The sequence below is a fragment of the Triticum aestivum genome, chromosome 3A (assembly GCF_018294505.1).
Source record: "Triticum aestivum cultivar Chinese Spring chromosome 3A, IWGSC CS RefSeq v2.1, whole genome shotgun sequence".
Taxonomy (NCBI): Eukaryota; Viridiplantae; Streptophyta; class Magnoliopsida; order Poales; family Poaceae; genus Triticum; species Triticum aestivum.
The window spans coordinates 709,321,662-709,337,687 of record NC_057800.1 but is presented as its reverse complement, the minus strand read 5'-3'; positions in this window follow the sequence as shown (position 1 = coordinate 709,337,687).

Here is a 16,026-nt window from a genome sequence, read left to right as displayed (position 1 = left end):
GTCTTCAAAGAAGCAGAACTGTGTATCTCTCTCCACTGCTGAATCTGAATACATTGCTGCTGGATCCTGCTGTGCTCAGCTTCTATGGATGAAGCAAACCCTCAAGGATTATGGCATTCATCTGAAGCAAGTGCCACTTTACTGCGACAACAAAAGCGCCATCAAGATTGCCAACAACCCAGTTCAGCACTCGAAGACAAAGCACATTGAAATTCGTCATCATTTTCTCAGAGATCATGTTGCAAAGGAAGATATTGATATCATACACGTCAACACTGAAGAGCAATTGGCAGATATCTTCACCAAGCCCTTGGACGAGAAGAGATTTTGCAAGTTACGGTGTGAGCTAAATATCCTGGAATCCTCAAATGTCCTGTGATCAGGCACACATCCTAACACTTATGCATATTGATGACTTAGATGAGCAACACACGAAGTAACGTATATCTTCAATCAATGAAGACATACATTCTAAGTGTGAATACATTAACATGGAATTTGACTTCGGAGCGCCACGATAATTGTGCGCCGTGTCTGGGTCTAATACTTCCTATACGGTGGGTAACGCCACCACCAAATTTTCTGTTTGAAGCGTTCCACTCATGGCGTCACATTTGCTATGTCTTCACATTTGGTTTGGCTTCAATCTAAATTTGTCTTCATGATTATCTTCACTATGTAGATTATATATATGTACTGGTGTTTTGTCCTCTACATCATTCACTTATAGCTATGTCTTCTTGTTTGAATCTTTTGAACTAAGTGAATGTGATCGGACCCTAACCTCTCCATGCTTCCTACCTCAAACTCTATCTCTCCAAGTCATATGCATTCTATTGAAACTGTCGAATGTCTTCACTGCATCCTTGTCAGATGAAGACACAGAGACAAACTTTAAAACCGCTTTCAATGTTATTCCATCAACAAGAAATCCGGAGAAGTAGGAACGGCTCCCGACAAACAAGGCGTGCGTGGGGTGAAACTGCCCCCACAATTCCACATGCTGGCCACGTACTGATCACATGCGAATCGCCAGGGGAACCTGAGTAATAGCGCAGTGCCGCCCATATCCCTATAAATACACGATTCACTGCGGTCATTATCTCTTCTTCCACCCTCGCACGAACCCTAGCGCCACCGCTAACTCTCAACGACGCCGGCGACGAAGTGCTTCACTGCCGCAACCTCTCCGACGCCGTTTTCATGCCGACTGCGGACATCGGTCTCTCCGCCATCGCCGTAGGTGTCTTCCGTCGCCAAGTTAGGGCACGGAGGATCGAACTGCTCGGCCTCAACTCTCACCTCGTCTAGAAGTTCCAAGTGTGGTAAATAAAACCTCTTTTTACAGCCTCTTTTGATCCTATAGCTCAGTCACTTTCTGCCATAAGAGGTTTCTATTCACACAAGTTTCATCTCTCTCATCTGCATCTCCTAACTTGCCTAGTATATTCACTTGTTCTTCATGAAGTAGTTAGATTCCTCACTTGTACTGATCTATGGGTTCGTACAAGTCTGGAACCAACTTCTTTTCTATAAAGTGAATGTCTTCGCATGATGAGGTCAATATCTTCTAAACTGATTTATCTTCAAAATCTTCTGAGAATGCATATGACCTCTTCCCCTTCCCTCGCACCTTAATGCTGTCACAGGTACATGTCCGTGGGAGAATCTTTTGGTTCTCATAGTCTGCATTCATTTGCAGAGTTCCTACAGCGTCACATCAATTCACCCGAAGCAAGTTCCTGTTGGTCAAGCAAAAGGAAGCCTTTGAAGACTTTGAATATCTTGAAGCCTTCCAAGTTAAGCTTCATGGCAGCAGAAAAACCAGCAAGGAAGGGAGGCAGACAGAGACGTGGTGAAACGTCTAAAGATCTGCCTGAAGACTTGGCAGAAATGTACCAAACTGATCCTGAAGAGAGCTATGGTAAGCGCAAGACACGAATCCAATGGATTCGAAGATATTGGGCAAAGCAGTGGTTCCAATACCGCTTCGTCACAAAGGAATATGCAGAGAAGTGCGCCATCAAGAGACCATGGGGAGATGTATTGTACAAAAATCTCGTACCCCGGTCCAGAGACGAAGCCATTGCTCAAGGCTTCTATCCATGCATGGTCAGAGGACCACAGCCAGCTGAAGCACATCCGTCATCCCTTCTCTGGTGTCGCGATGACAATATATTCAAGCGCAACTTCCAATTTGCTCAAAACTCTGTGAAGCAAAACAAGAAGGAGTTTGGGCTGGACTTGAACCCTGGTCCCTCTAAGCCAAGGGCGGATGGCACACGCGACGCAAATCCCAATGTCATCGGGCCGTATGCCAATCTCGAAGGCCTCATCACTCGCATTCTAGTCCAAGGGACTGCCGTGAACGACCCTCCAGCAAACACTGAGTCTGATGATGCTCCTGCTGCCCCGGAGCCGAAGCAGACGAAGAAGAAGCCAAAAGCTTCAAAGTCAGCCACTTCTCCCAAGATCTCCAGAGCGAAGCCATTGGCCACTGCACCTCCTGAAGCAAGTGTGCAGTCTGAAGACTTATCACGAGTCTCCAAACCCCAAGAAGCCAAGAAGCCTCAGCCACACACTGGCAAAGAGCTCACTGCCGCTGCCATTCTGCGCTGCGAGGCCATTGATCTGTCAAGCGACGAAGATCTTTCCGATGACGCTCTTGAGCAGCTCATCAAGAGCAAGGAGGAGGCTGAAATCTTCAACAATCTGCCTCTGTTTGATGCAGCAATCATCCACAACTTCATTGATGAGTGGTTTGATACACCCAACATCAACTTCGATGATCTGCAGCTACCCATTGGCCTCAGCGTAGCCTTCCAAGGCGCTATTGCTTCAGAACTCGCAATTGCCCAGCGCATAGTTGAACTGAAGCAGAAAATAGATTTTGAAAAGGCTCAGTTCAAGCAGAATATGGCCCATCTCAGCGTCCAAGAAGTCAAGGACTTCAAGGTCATGCTGCAGAGTTGAAGGAAAATTTTATGAAGAAACGTGCAGAAGCTCAGGGTTCGCGTGAGCGCATGAAGACTTTGGCTGACCTCTGTGTGCAGGCCTACAATGAGGCCGAGAAGCGCAAGGAACTTGGGCGTCCCGGCATCGACCCCAGGATGGCCGCGAAGAAAAAGAAGAAGCCCACTATGGCTGAACAAGAGGCCCCAAGGCAAGAAGCTGTTCCGATTGTCTTCCCCACTGCCAAGACTGGCTCGAATCCAAAGCACCGCTCAACCGCTTCAGAGCTTAAGAAGACAAGGACAGTCGAAGCTGAAGCAAGGAAGAGGAAACACCCTGAAGCCTCTCCTTCAGACCCCACCATCAAGAAGCGAAAGACCAAGAAGTCTCGGGCTGCTCCCACAGAGCCCCTGATAGTCGAACCCCTCTCCGTCCGCTTTCCTAACGAAGATCGTCAGCTGACCGTGCATGAGCCTGCTTTCACAGAGGCTTGGCACACTGAAGACATTCCAGCAGCCAACCCCAACGCTGCTGAAGACATTGGTCTCCAAGACAATGTGCAAGGTGATGCAGTCCTTCCTCAGCTTGAAACAAGCGAAATGATCAGCATTGGTCGTCCCTTGACGCCAATCACCCAAGATGCATCGTGGGCAGATCGGCCGCAGGAGGAAGAGACTGAGCCCGAGCCCATTGCAACTCCACCAGCGTCGCCTGCATTCCGTAGGCTTCGCAAAGGGCCAAGGGCTCAGGCTGCTGACAACATTCCGGCTTCATCAGCCGAAGAACATGAAGAAGAACCTCAAGCTCCATCTCCCCCGCACCAATAAGAAGAAGTTCTCAAGGAGAACATACCTGAGGCTGAAACTATTGCGGCTGCCACAACCAACACTGAAGCCTTTGTGGAGCCCGACCAACCAACAGCTTCAAGAGACACTGAAGCTACTGCCTCTGAACCTTCTATGCCTGAGTCTGCTGTCGGTCCACAGTTCAACTATCATGTTGCGCACAGGCCCCAGGTCCAGAAGCCAATCCCACGAATGCCAAGGTTCCCAGGTCCTGCAACAGCGCCTGGCTCCTTTAATGTCAATAGCTTCAAGGCAGACAACACTTTCTTCAACTGCTCCAAGAACCCTTATTCAAGGGAACGGATTGTATCAGATAGGTTCTGGAGCTACCCACAGCGCAGCTACTACTCCTGCGTCCTATACAACCAAGGCCGTATCTTTCCTCACCAGCGCCTTGAGGTTGAAGTTGTTGCTGGTCTGCCTGGTCTGGAAGAAGCACTGGACTGCTTCAAGGAAGTTGGCCTGCTGTCGTTTATCACAGATGAAGAGCACTGGAATGAAGAGCTTCTGCTCCAGTTCTATGCCACACTGCACATCAAAGGCTACAACAGAGATCCGAAGACTTGGGTCCTGGAGTGGATGACCGGCAATGTCCATCATGAAGCCAATGCATTCGATATCATTGAGCTTACCGGCCAATCCACTCCTGGCGAACTCTTTGAAGAAGGCTGCCAACTCCATGCTGAAGCAATTGAGAGCATATTTCAGCGACCTGAGCCAAATATGAGTCAGATGCTCTCAATGATGAAGCCATTGCTTCCTGATGCACCTTACCCAACCGAGTTCTTCGTTGAAGACTTAGAGTACCTGCCCAGAACTATATATCACATCGTCAGGCGGACTCTATGGCCCATTAAGGGGTACTCTTGATATGCCAAGGTTGAAGGTGCCATGAAGACTCTCATCTTCTGTATCCTGCATGGAAAATGCTTCAACGCTCAGGATCTCTTTATACGCCAACTTGCAGCGTCTGGCTCAGATCTCTTTGGTTTGAAGATTTATGCTCCATGGGTTATGAGGCTAATCAAGCTCCACTCTGCTGTCTCCTATCAGCCCTCTGCCCGCAACCACAGAATCTTCTTACCTGATGTGGACACCTCTGCTGAAGCCATATATCCTGAGCCTGCCAAGCAGCCATTAAGTCTTCAGAATGCAGAACACCAGAGCTTCACTCAGCATGATGAAGGTGTTGAAGCCATCTCCAGAGTGTATCCAATGGCTGGCACCACACGTGCCCCTGCATCAACTGAAGCCACTGACAGCACAGCTGCCCAGAGACCCAAGAAACGCGCTCGTACACTCACTGACCGTGAACTTCTTGTGGCTCTGCACCAAAAGCAAGATAGGCATCACGACTGGCTCAAAAGGCAGATGCGCAGTATCATGCAAGACATCAATCACATCAGAAATCTGGCCACCAAGAATGCCTTTGTCGCGCATGAAACCTGTCGCCGCACTTGGAAAGGCCTCACCATGATGTGCACTGAAGCTGAACTTCAAGAGGATGGCTTCAAAGAGCGATTCAAGTTTGACTCCCCCCCCCAGAAGATGTGTGCTGCGCGGAACTCCATCGCTTGAAGAATCAGAGTTCTCTTCCTCTGCTGCCACAGTGACTGGAAAAATCATTGAGGAAGAAGAAGACGCTACATCACCACCACCTTCTTCAGCGCGCGTCGACCCTGCACCAAGCTCGTCAGCACCACCAAACGCCTCCACCGACCCTGCTGCGCCTGGGAACGCGTAGAAAACTCTATGTCTTCAAACCTTTTTAGTCATCACTGAGAAAAGGGGGAGAAGCATATGATGTCTATAGTCTTCAAGCGGGTCAATAATATGGGCGGGTGCTTTATATTTTGCATTTTGCTTCGTGCTTACAACTCTCGTTTTGATACATTTGGTTCTTTGAGTTGTAACACTTAAACTTGATGGTCGTCTGCTACTATGTTTACCACTGTGTTTTTGCGAAGATAAATTCCGCATGTACGATGATAATTTCCGCACCTATATCATTTCGCAGACGTCCATTTTTCATTATGCATGTCATTATCTTCATATATCTTTACATGCATGGTGGATTGTCATCATAAGTTGAAGTGGATTCCCAAAAATACAACCTGCTATGTGCATTTGCGTTCCAGAAGCAAATCACTTATATGCACATCTTCAGGGGGAGCCCTTGCAGCTTATGAAGACAATTCCTTTACAATTTCACAAATTATATTCCCCGTTGAAAACTTCAACTAGTTTGTCATCAATCACCAAAAAGGGGGAGATTGTAAGTGCATCTAGTGCCACCCCTAGTTGGTTTTGGAGTATTGACGACAAACCTAGTTGAGGGACTAATGTGTTTGTGAGAATTGCAGGATAACACAGGTAGAAGTCCCTCATTGATTCGGTTTAGCTACCAGAGATGACCCCTAAAAATGTACGAAGACATTGAAGACAATGGTGGTCTATGAAGACATTCATGTCGAAGACAATGACATGTGAAGACTCCCCATGAAGCCTATGGAACTCGAAGACTTAGATCCTTCATAGTTTTACTTCATTCATGTTGTGTCATAGGAACCACCGTACTGTTAAGTGGGGTCCAAGAGAACCAGTCTGGATGACTGAAGTGATGCCTAATTCAAATCCTATGTCTTCGAGTGAAGACAATGAGAGAAAATCTTGTCCAGAGTCAGACAAGTCAGCTTTACTTGTAGCCCAAGTAAAGTTGCCGTGTGAGTTCGTAATCCGACCGTTAGTACACGTGTCAGTTCCTTAGTGATCCAGGGTCATTTCGGACAAATTAGGTCGGGTTGCCAAGTGGCTATAAATAGTCCACCCCTACAACCATAAACGGTTGGCTGCTCAGATTTCAGTGCACGGCTTTTGTCGTTTGAGAGCAACCCACCTCGAAGCCTTTGAGAGAAAATCCCTAGCGAGGAGAAAAGCCCTAACCACCCAGAGCCAGAGTAATTGGGCATCACTTAAGTCTTCTTGTCTGAGTGATCTGAAGACTTATTACACTTGAGGACTGTGCATCCTCCAGACGGTTAGGCGTCGCGTTCTGAGCATCCAAGAGAAATTGTGGATTGCCGGTGAACGAAGTCTGTGAAGGTTTGGGAGTCTACCTTGAAGACTTACCAGAGTGATTGGGTGAGGTCTGTGTGACCTTAGCTCAAGGAGAAAACGGTGAGGACTGGGTGTCCTGAGCTGCATGTTCAGGACTGGGTGTCCGGGACTGTGTGTCCTTTGGTTTAAATACCTAGCCGCTCCAACCAGACGTACAGTTGTCACAGCAATTGGAACTGGTCCAACATATCATTGTCTTCAACGTGTCACTGGTTTCATCTTCACCTCCCTTTACTTACCAGTACACATTGTGAAGCTATTGCATGCTTGCTTTGTCTTCTGTCTTCACAACTTGACTGTATGATCTATTTGGCTTCATAACTTCTTCCTACCTGATCCTCATTACACTGAAGCTGTTTGTCACTGTGCTTTCACTATATTGTATACTTGACTATGGCTTGTGTTGTGTAATCTAACTTCCGCTGCATAATGATAGGCTTGTCCACTCTGTTTGTCTTCATAACTTCCACGTTTTGAAGACTTTCATAAAAATCGCCTATTCACCCCCCCTCTAGTCGATATAACGCACTTTCACCTTCTCGGACTCCAGGGCCAGACGCCAGGGTTCCCGGCGTCTGGACCCAGACGCCAGGGACCCTGGCGTCTGGCCCCTGGACTCCGTAAAACTTCCTTTTGCGCTTTCCAAAAACCTTGTGGGCTTTCCCCTTTGGCCCAAATAAAGTGTTCTCGTACCCACACATTTCGGGAAACATCCGGAACCCCTTCCGGTGATTTCCGGAACCCTTCCGGTGACCAAACACTATTATCCCATATATCAAACTTTGTCTCCGGACCATGCCGGAGTTCCTCGTCATATCCGTGATCTCATCCCGGACACCGAACAACATTCGGTCACCAACATTCATAACTCACATAGTACTATATCGTCAATGAACGTTAAGCGTGCGGACCCTACGGGTTCGAGAACTATGTAGACATGACCGAGACACCTCTCTGGTCAATAACCAATAGCGGGACCTGGATGCCCATATTGGCTCCTACATATTCTACAAAGATCTTTATCGGTCAGACCGCATAACAATATACGTTGTTCCCTTTGTCATCGGTATGTTACTTGCCCGAGATTCGATCATCGGTATCCAATACCTAGTTCAATCTCGTTACCGGCAAGTCTCTTTACTCGTTCCGTAATACATCATCTCGCAACTAACTCATTAGTTGTAATGCTTGCAAGGCTTATGTGATGTGCATTACCGAGAGGGCCCAGAGATACCTCTCTGACAATCGGAGTGACAAATCCTAATCTCGAAATACGCCAACCCAACATCTACCTTTGGAGACACCTGTAATGCTCCTTTATAATCACCCAGTTACGTTGTGACGTTTGGTAGCACCCAAAGTGTTCCTCCGGCAAACGGGAGTTGCATAATCTCATAGTCATAGGAACATGTATAAGTCATGAAGAAAGCAATAGCAACATACTAAACGATCGGGTGCTAAGCTAATGGAATGGGTCATGTCAATCAGATCATTCAACCAATGATGTGACCTCGTTAATCAAATAACAACACCTTGTTCATGGTTAGGAAACATAACCATCTTTGATGAACGAGCTAGTCAAGTAGAGGCATACTAGTGACACTAAGTTTGTCTATGTATTCACACATGTATTATGTTTCCGGTTAATACAATTCTAGCATGAATAATAAACATTTATCATGATATAGGGAAATAAATAATAACTTTATTATTGCCTCTAGGGCATATTTCCTTCAGTCTCCCACTTGCACTAGAGTCAATAATCTAGATTACACAGTAATGATTCTAACACCCATGGAGCCTTGGTGCTGATCATGTTTTGCTCGTGGAAGAGGCTTAGTCAACGGGTCTGCAACATTCAGATCCGTATGTATCTTGCAAATCTCTATGTCTCCCACCTGGACTAGATCCCGGATGGAATTGAAGCGTCTCTTGATGTGCTTGGTCCTCTTGTGAAATCTGGATTCCTTTGCCAAGGCAATTGCACCAGTATTGTCACAAAAGATTTTCATTGGACCCGATGCACTAGGTATGACACCTAGATCGGATAAGAACTCCTTCATCCAGACTCCTTCGTTTGCTGCTTCCGAAGCAGCTATGTATTCCGCTTCACATGTAGATCCCGCTACGACGCTTTGTTTAGAACTGCACCAACTGACAGCTCCACCGTTTAATGTAAACACGTATCCGGTTTGCGATTTAGAATCGTCCGGATCAGTGTCAAAGCTTGCATCAACGTAACCTCTTACGATGAGCTCTTTGTCACCTCCATATACGAGAAACATATCCTTAGTCCTTTTCAGGTATTTCAGGATGTTCTTGACCGCTGTCCAGTGATCCACTCCTGAATTACTTTGGTACCTCCCTGCTAAACTTATAGCAAGGCACACATCAGGTCTGGTACACAGCATTGCATACATGATAGAGCCTATGGCTGAAGCATAGGGAACATCTTTCATTTTCTCTCTATCTTCTGCAGTGGTCGGGCATTGAGTCTGACTCAACTTCACACCTTGTAACACAGGCAAGAACCCTTTCTTTGCTTGATCCATTTTGAACTTCTTCAAAATCTTGTCAAGGTATGTGCTTTGTGAAAGTCCAATTAAGCGTCTTGATCTATCTCTATAGATCTTTATGCCTAATATGTAAGCAGCTTCACCGAGGTCTTTCATCAAAAAACTCTTATTCAAGTATCCCTTTATGCTATCCAGAAATTCTATATCATTTCCAATCAGCAATATGTCATCCACATATAATATCAGAAATGCTACAAAGCTCCCACTCACTTTCTTGTAAATACAGGCTTCACCGAAAGTCTGTATAAAACCAAATGCTTTGATCACACTATCAAAGCGTTTATTCCAACTCCGAGAGGCTTGCACCAGTCCATAAATGGATCGCCGGAGCTTGCACACTTTGTTAGCTCCCTTTGGATCGATAAAACCTTCCGGTTGCATCATATACAACTCTTCTTCCAGAAATCCATTCAGGAATGCAGTTTTGACATCCATCTGCCAAATTTCATAATCATAAAATGTGGCAATTGCTAACATGATTCTGACAAACTTAAGCATCGCTACGGGTGAGAAGGTCTCATCATAGTCAACCCCTTGAACTTGTCAAAAAACTTTTGCGACAAGTCGAGCTTTATAGACAGTAACATTACCGTCAGCGTCAGTCTTTTTCTTGAAGATCCATTTATTCTCAATTGCTTGCCGATCATCGGGCAAGTCAACCAAAGTCCATACTTTGTTCTCATACATGGATCCCATCTCAGATTTCATGGCTTCAAGCCACTTTGCGGAATCTAGGCTCACCATCGCTTCTTCATAGTTCGTAGGTTCATCAAGATCTAGTAGCATGACTTCCAGAACTGGATTACCGTACCACTCTAGTGCGGATCTCACTCTGGTTGATCTACGAGGTTCAGTAGTATCTTGTCCTGAAGTTTCATGATCATCATCATTAGCTTCCTCACTAATTGGTATAGGTGTCGCAGAAACAGTTTTCTGTGATGTACTACTTTCCAATAAGGGAGCAGGTACAGTTACCTCGTCAAGTTCTACTTTCCTCCTACTCACTTCTTTCGAGAGAAACTCCTTCTCTAGAAATGATCCATTCTTAGCAACGAATGTCTCGCCTTCGGATCTGTGATAGAAGGTGTACCCAACAGTCTCCTTTGGGTATCCTATGAAGACACATTTCTCCGATTTGGGTTCGAGCTTATCAGGTTGAAGCTTTTTCACATAAGCATCGCAGCCCCAAACTTTAAGAAACGACAACTTTGGTTTCTTGCCAAACCATAGTTCATAAGGCGTCGTCTCAACGGATTTTGATGGTGCCCTATTTAACGTGAATGCGGCCATCTCTAAAGCATAACCCCAAAATGATAGTGGTAAATCAGTAAGAGACATCATATATCGCACCATATCCAGTAAAGTACGATTACGACGTTCGGACACACCATTAAGCTGTGGTGTTCCGGGTGGCGTGAGTTGCGAAACTATTCCACAATTTTTTAAATGTACACCAAACTCATAACTCAAATATTCTCCTCCACGATCAGATCGTAGAAACTTTATTTTCTTGTTACGATGATTTTCAACTTCACTCTGAAATTCTTTGAACTTTTCAAATGTTTCAGACTTATGTTTCATTAAGTACATATACCCATATCTTCTTAAATCATCTGTGAAAGTGAGAAAATAACGATATCCGCCACGAGCCTCAATATTCATCGGACCACATACATCGGTATGTATGATTTCCAACAAATCTGTTGCTCTCTCTATAGTACTGGAGAACGGTGTTTTAGTCATCTTGCCCATGAGGCACAGTTCGCAAGTACCAAGTGATTCATAATCAAGTGGTTCCAAAAGTCCATCAGTATGGAGTTTCTTCATGCGCTTTACACCGTTATGACCTAAATGGCAGTGCCACAAATAAGTTGCACTATCATTATCAACTTTGCATCTTTTGGCTTCAACATTATGAATATGTGTGTTACTACTATCGAGATTCATCAAAAATAGACCACTCTTCAAAGGTGCATGACCATAAAAGATATTACTCATATAAATAGAACAACCATTATTCTCTGATTTAAATGAGTAACCGTCTCGCATCAAACAAGATCCAGATATAATGTTCATGCTTAACGCTGGCACCAAATAACAATTATTTAGGTCTAATATTAATCCCGAAGGTAGATGTAGAGGTAGCGTGCCGACCGCGATCACATCGACTTTGGAACCGTTTCTCACGCGCATCGTCACCTCGTCCTTTGCCAGTGTTCGCTTAATCCGTAGTCCCTGTTTCGAGTTGCAAATATTAGCAACAGAACCAGTATCAAATACCCAGGTGCTACTGCGAGCTCTAGTAAGGCACACATCAATAACATGTATATCACATATACCTTTGTTCACCTTGCCATCCTTCTTATCCGCCAAATACTTGGGGCAGTTCCGCTTCCTGTGACCAGTCTGCTTGCAGTAGAAGCACTCAGTTTCAGGCTTAGGTCCAGACTTGGGTTTCTTCTCCTGAGCAGCAACTTGCTTGCCGTTCTTCTTGAAGTTACCCTTCTTCTTCCCTTTGCCCTTTTTCTTGAAACTAGTGGTCTTGTTAACCATCAACACTTGATGCTCCTTCTTGATTTCTACCTCCGCAGCTTTCAGCATTGCGAAGAGCTCGGGAATAGTTTTGTTCATCCCTTGCATATTATAGTTCATCACGAAGCTCTTGTAGCTTGGTGGCAGTGATTGGAGAATTCTGTCAATGACGCAATCATCTGGAAGATTAACTCCCATCTGAATCAAGTGATTATTATACCCAGACTTTTTGAGTATATGCTCATTGACAGAACTGTTCTCCTCCATCTTGCAGCTATAGAACTTATTGGAGACTTCATATCTCTCAATTCGGGCATTTGCTTGAAATATTAACTTCAACTCCTGGAACATCTCATATGCTCCATGATGTTCAAAACGTCGTTGAAGTCCCGATTCTAAGCCGTAAAGCATGGCACACTGAACTATCGAGTAGTCATCAGCTTTGCTCTGCCAGACATTCATAACATCTGGCGTTGCTCCAGCAGCAGGCCTGGCACCCAGCGGTGCTTCCAGGACGTAATTCTTCTGAGCAGCAATGAGGATAATTGTCAGGACCCCGACTCGATGCCACATCGATCTAGCATGTAACACCTCATATCGCTTTGCGGCCTCACGCACGGTATTTCCACGGGTGTTGCCTTACCTTTGCCCGGGACCGTTTGCGCATTTTGGCACACGTATATGATGGTGTCGCTAGCATCCATATGATAAAGAGCCCGGGCTGACATGGCTAGTCGTAAACCCAAAGTGGCACTAACTTACAGGGACAGGCATTCATGACCCAGCATCGAACGTGTCGGTCATCAGCGAGTGAATCCAGGCTGTAGCACTGGGCTAACAGGACTCCGGTGAACCAGGCTATAGCGGGCTAGCAGGACTCCGGTATTCACCGCGTGACATTTCCCCGAAGGGACAGACACAGGATCGAAGAAGGACACATGCCGGCCTGCCTAAGTGTTCCGGAGCAGTAGCAAGCTACCAGGGCTCAGTGGAAGCACTAGGAGACATTTCCCGGTAAGAGAGGCTACTAAGAATAAACAACTAGATAGTCAGATCCCACAGATAGCAATACACATTACACGTACGCATAACATGCAAGTATGTGCTGTACAACATGGCATCACAGCATAACTCAACAACTCACATAGATAAAGGCTCAGAAGAGCCGTCATAGCATATATTGCAAACAGGGGTCACAAAACCCATCATACAGAGCATACAAGCAACAAGCGGAAGCATTACATGTCTGGGTACAGACATCTACAAATGAAAAAGGCTGAAGAGCCTGACTATCTACAACATCCGATCAAGATCGTAGCTGAGGTACTAGCTACTAGTCGAAGTCCACGAGAACACTAGTAAGACCGAAGTCTCTGCTGCAAAAACATAAATAAAGCAACATGAGTACAAAGGTACTCAGCAAGACTTATATCAGATCCTATCATACATGCACTTGTATCAAGAGGGTAACGTGGGGTTTAGTTGCAGCAAGCCAGCTTTGACTCCCTGGCTATCCTGTTCTACGACCACCAGAAACTCTGGAGGTGAAACAACGTACACGAGTCCACTAATCACCATACAATACACTACTATGGATTCATCCCCGTCTCCCTACGAGAAGGCCATCCATCGCACTCACACTTGTCTTGAGCATTTTAGAATATCCACTTCAAGTTGTCTATGTACCATGTAAGCATCCAAGAAGTCCATAACCGCGGACCCGGCTATTCGAATAGATCATGTTAACCCTGCAGGGGTGTACTTCTTCACACACGCTCTCGCCACTTACCGCCATGTACGCGTCATGTATCTCGGCAACCTTCAAGCGGAAGCCTGGCGAGGGTGTCGGCCACAACCTGACTAACCACACAAGACTCTAATCCAGGTTTATCGCCTATTCGGGTTCCATCCGCAAGGAGATCCGGCCGGGGTGTCGCTTACGGCCCCAAACGATGTGTACAGGGTTCCCGAGCCCACCATCCGGGTGCCACTCGGTACACCAGGCCACGTGTGCCTAGTCTGTCCCAAGCCCACCCTGCCGGGTGCCACTTGGTAGAAAAATAGCACTACCTACAAACACCAGAAACTAGTTGCGACTCCTGGACAGAGATCAAGTTGGTTAATAAGTCGAGAGGGCTTGGAGCGCCCGGAGCCCAATGTGTGGTAGTATCGAGTCATTGGACAACATACACAGAACTCAGGGCTTAAGGACGGTTCCAGTGAGACAACCCACCATGTACTCCTACATGGCCTCTCACCGCTACCTTTACCAAATCGTGTTCACACACTTCACTCTCAGCATCAGAACATATCGTAACACTCCAATTCATTCCCAATGAATCAGACCTGACACAACTCTAAGCAATAGCAGGCATAGCATGGTAGGAACACATCAGTGGCTTCAATCAACTCCTACACATGCTAGTGGGTTTCAACTATTTACTGTGGTAATGACAGGTCATGCAGAGGAATGGGTTCAACTACCGCAGCACAAAGTAGCAGATGAATTGTTGTTGTCCTAATGCAATAACTGAGAGCAGGAGCGAGAGAGTAGGGTTTTATCGAGATGAACAAGGGGGTTTGCTTGCCTGGTAAATCAACAAGGAAGGCACTGCTTCACAGACAGGTACTCTGGAACGTCTCCGGAGCAGGACCTATCGAGAAGGAACGGTGCCGGCAATCAATACACAATCATATGCAACAATATGATGCATGAACATGGCATGTAGATGTGATGCTGTTTGAGCTAATGCATCTAGTAAACATTTGGTTTAAAGTCCATTTGAACCAAAGGTTCAAATGCATTACTAAATTAAGTCTCTTAATATGCCATAATGTGTTTTCTCATATTCAGCATGTATAAGTTGGTTTGTCATGCATGAAACTAGTACAGATGGAAAGATTGCATTTTTCTGATAATTTTTCATATATAAATTATTTTAATCTGAGCTACGGTTGAATTGTTATGAATTTTTGAAGTTTAAATCATTTTCTAGATTTTCTGAATTATTTTAATTCCAGAAAATATATAATTGCGTCAGCATGACGTCATCACTACATCAGCGGGTCAACGCGGCTGTCCAGGTCAAATCTGACGTGTGGGACCCACAGGTCAGTGACAGGGGGGTTAACAGGGGTTAATTAGTTTAATTAAAGGTTAGGGGGGGGGGTCGGGCCCACTGGTCAGCGACCCTGGGGGGTCAAACCCGGTCAACTCGCCGGCGTTTAGCCGCCGGCGAGGCCCGAGACAGCGGAGGGCTCGGGATCGCCGTTCCGGCGACCATTCGGGCGGCGGAGACCACCCACGCGAAGCCCGCGCTCACGCGCATCCAGTGGAACACGCAGAAGGCTGCGGGGGCGGCGGAGCTCGCCGGAGCAGAGCTCAGGGCGGCGGCCGGAGTTCGGCAACTTGCGGCCGCGGCGTTGTGGTGCACGGCAGTGGAGGCGGAGGGCTCCTACGGCCTCCTGGCGTCACCAGGAACACGGGGACGCGCGCGGAAGTGACCGGCTTGGGCTCGTGCCACCGTGGCGCCATGGCCGGCGGCGAGGAGCTATGGGCGCTGTGGCGAGCTAGCTAGACGGGGCAAACGGACACGGGGAGGAGGGGGGTTCGGTGCGGGGGCTCACCGCGGAACCAGCGAGCGCGAGGGCGAGGTCGGGGATGCCCGGTAGCTCCCGAATCGCCGGCGAGGATCCACGACGGCCGGAGGCAAATTTGGCGACGGCGACGGCTCCACGGGGTGCTCCGTCTTGCGTGGCTCGACGAGGAGGTAGCTGGCGACGAGGCGGAGCTCCTGGGCACGACGGGGAGGCGAGGGGGAGGCGGTGGCTATGGCCACGGCGTGCGGCGGCGACGGCAGCGCTTCGGGCGCGGGGAGAGGGAGAGATGCAGGGGAGGGAGAGGAACGAGAGAGCGAGGGAGAGATCCGGGGCGGTGTTGGGCGCTTCTGGCGAGGCCAGGGCGTCGAGGGGGAGGCACGCAGGCAGCTGCCGTGGCGCGCATG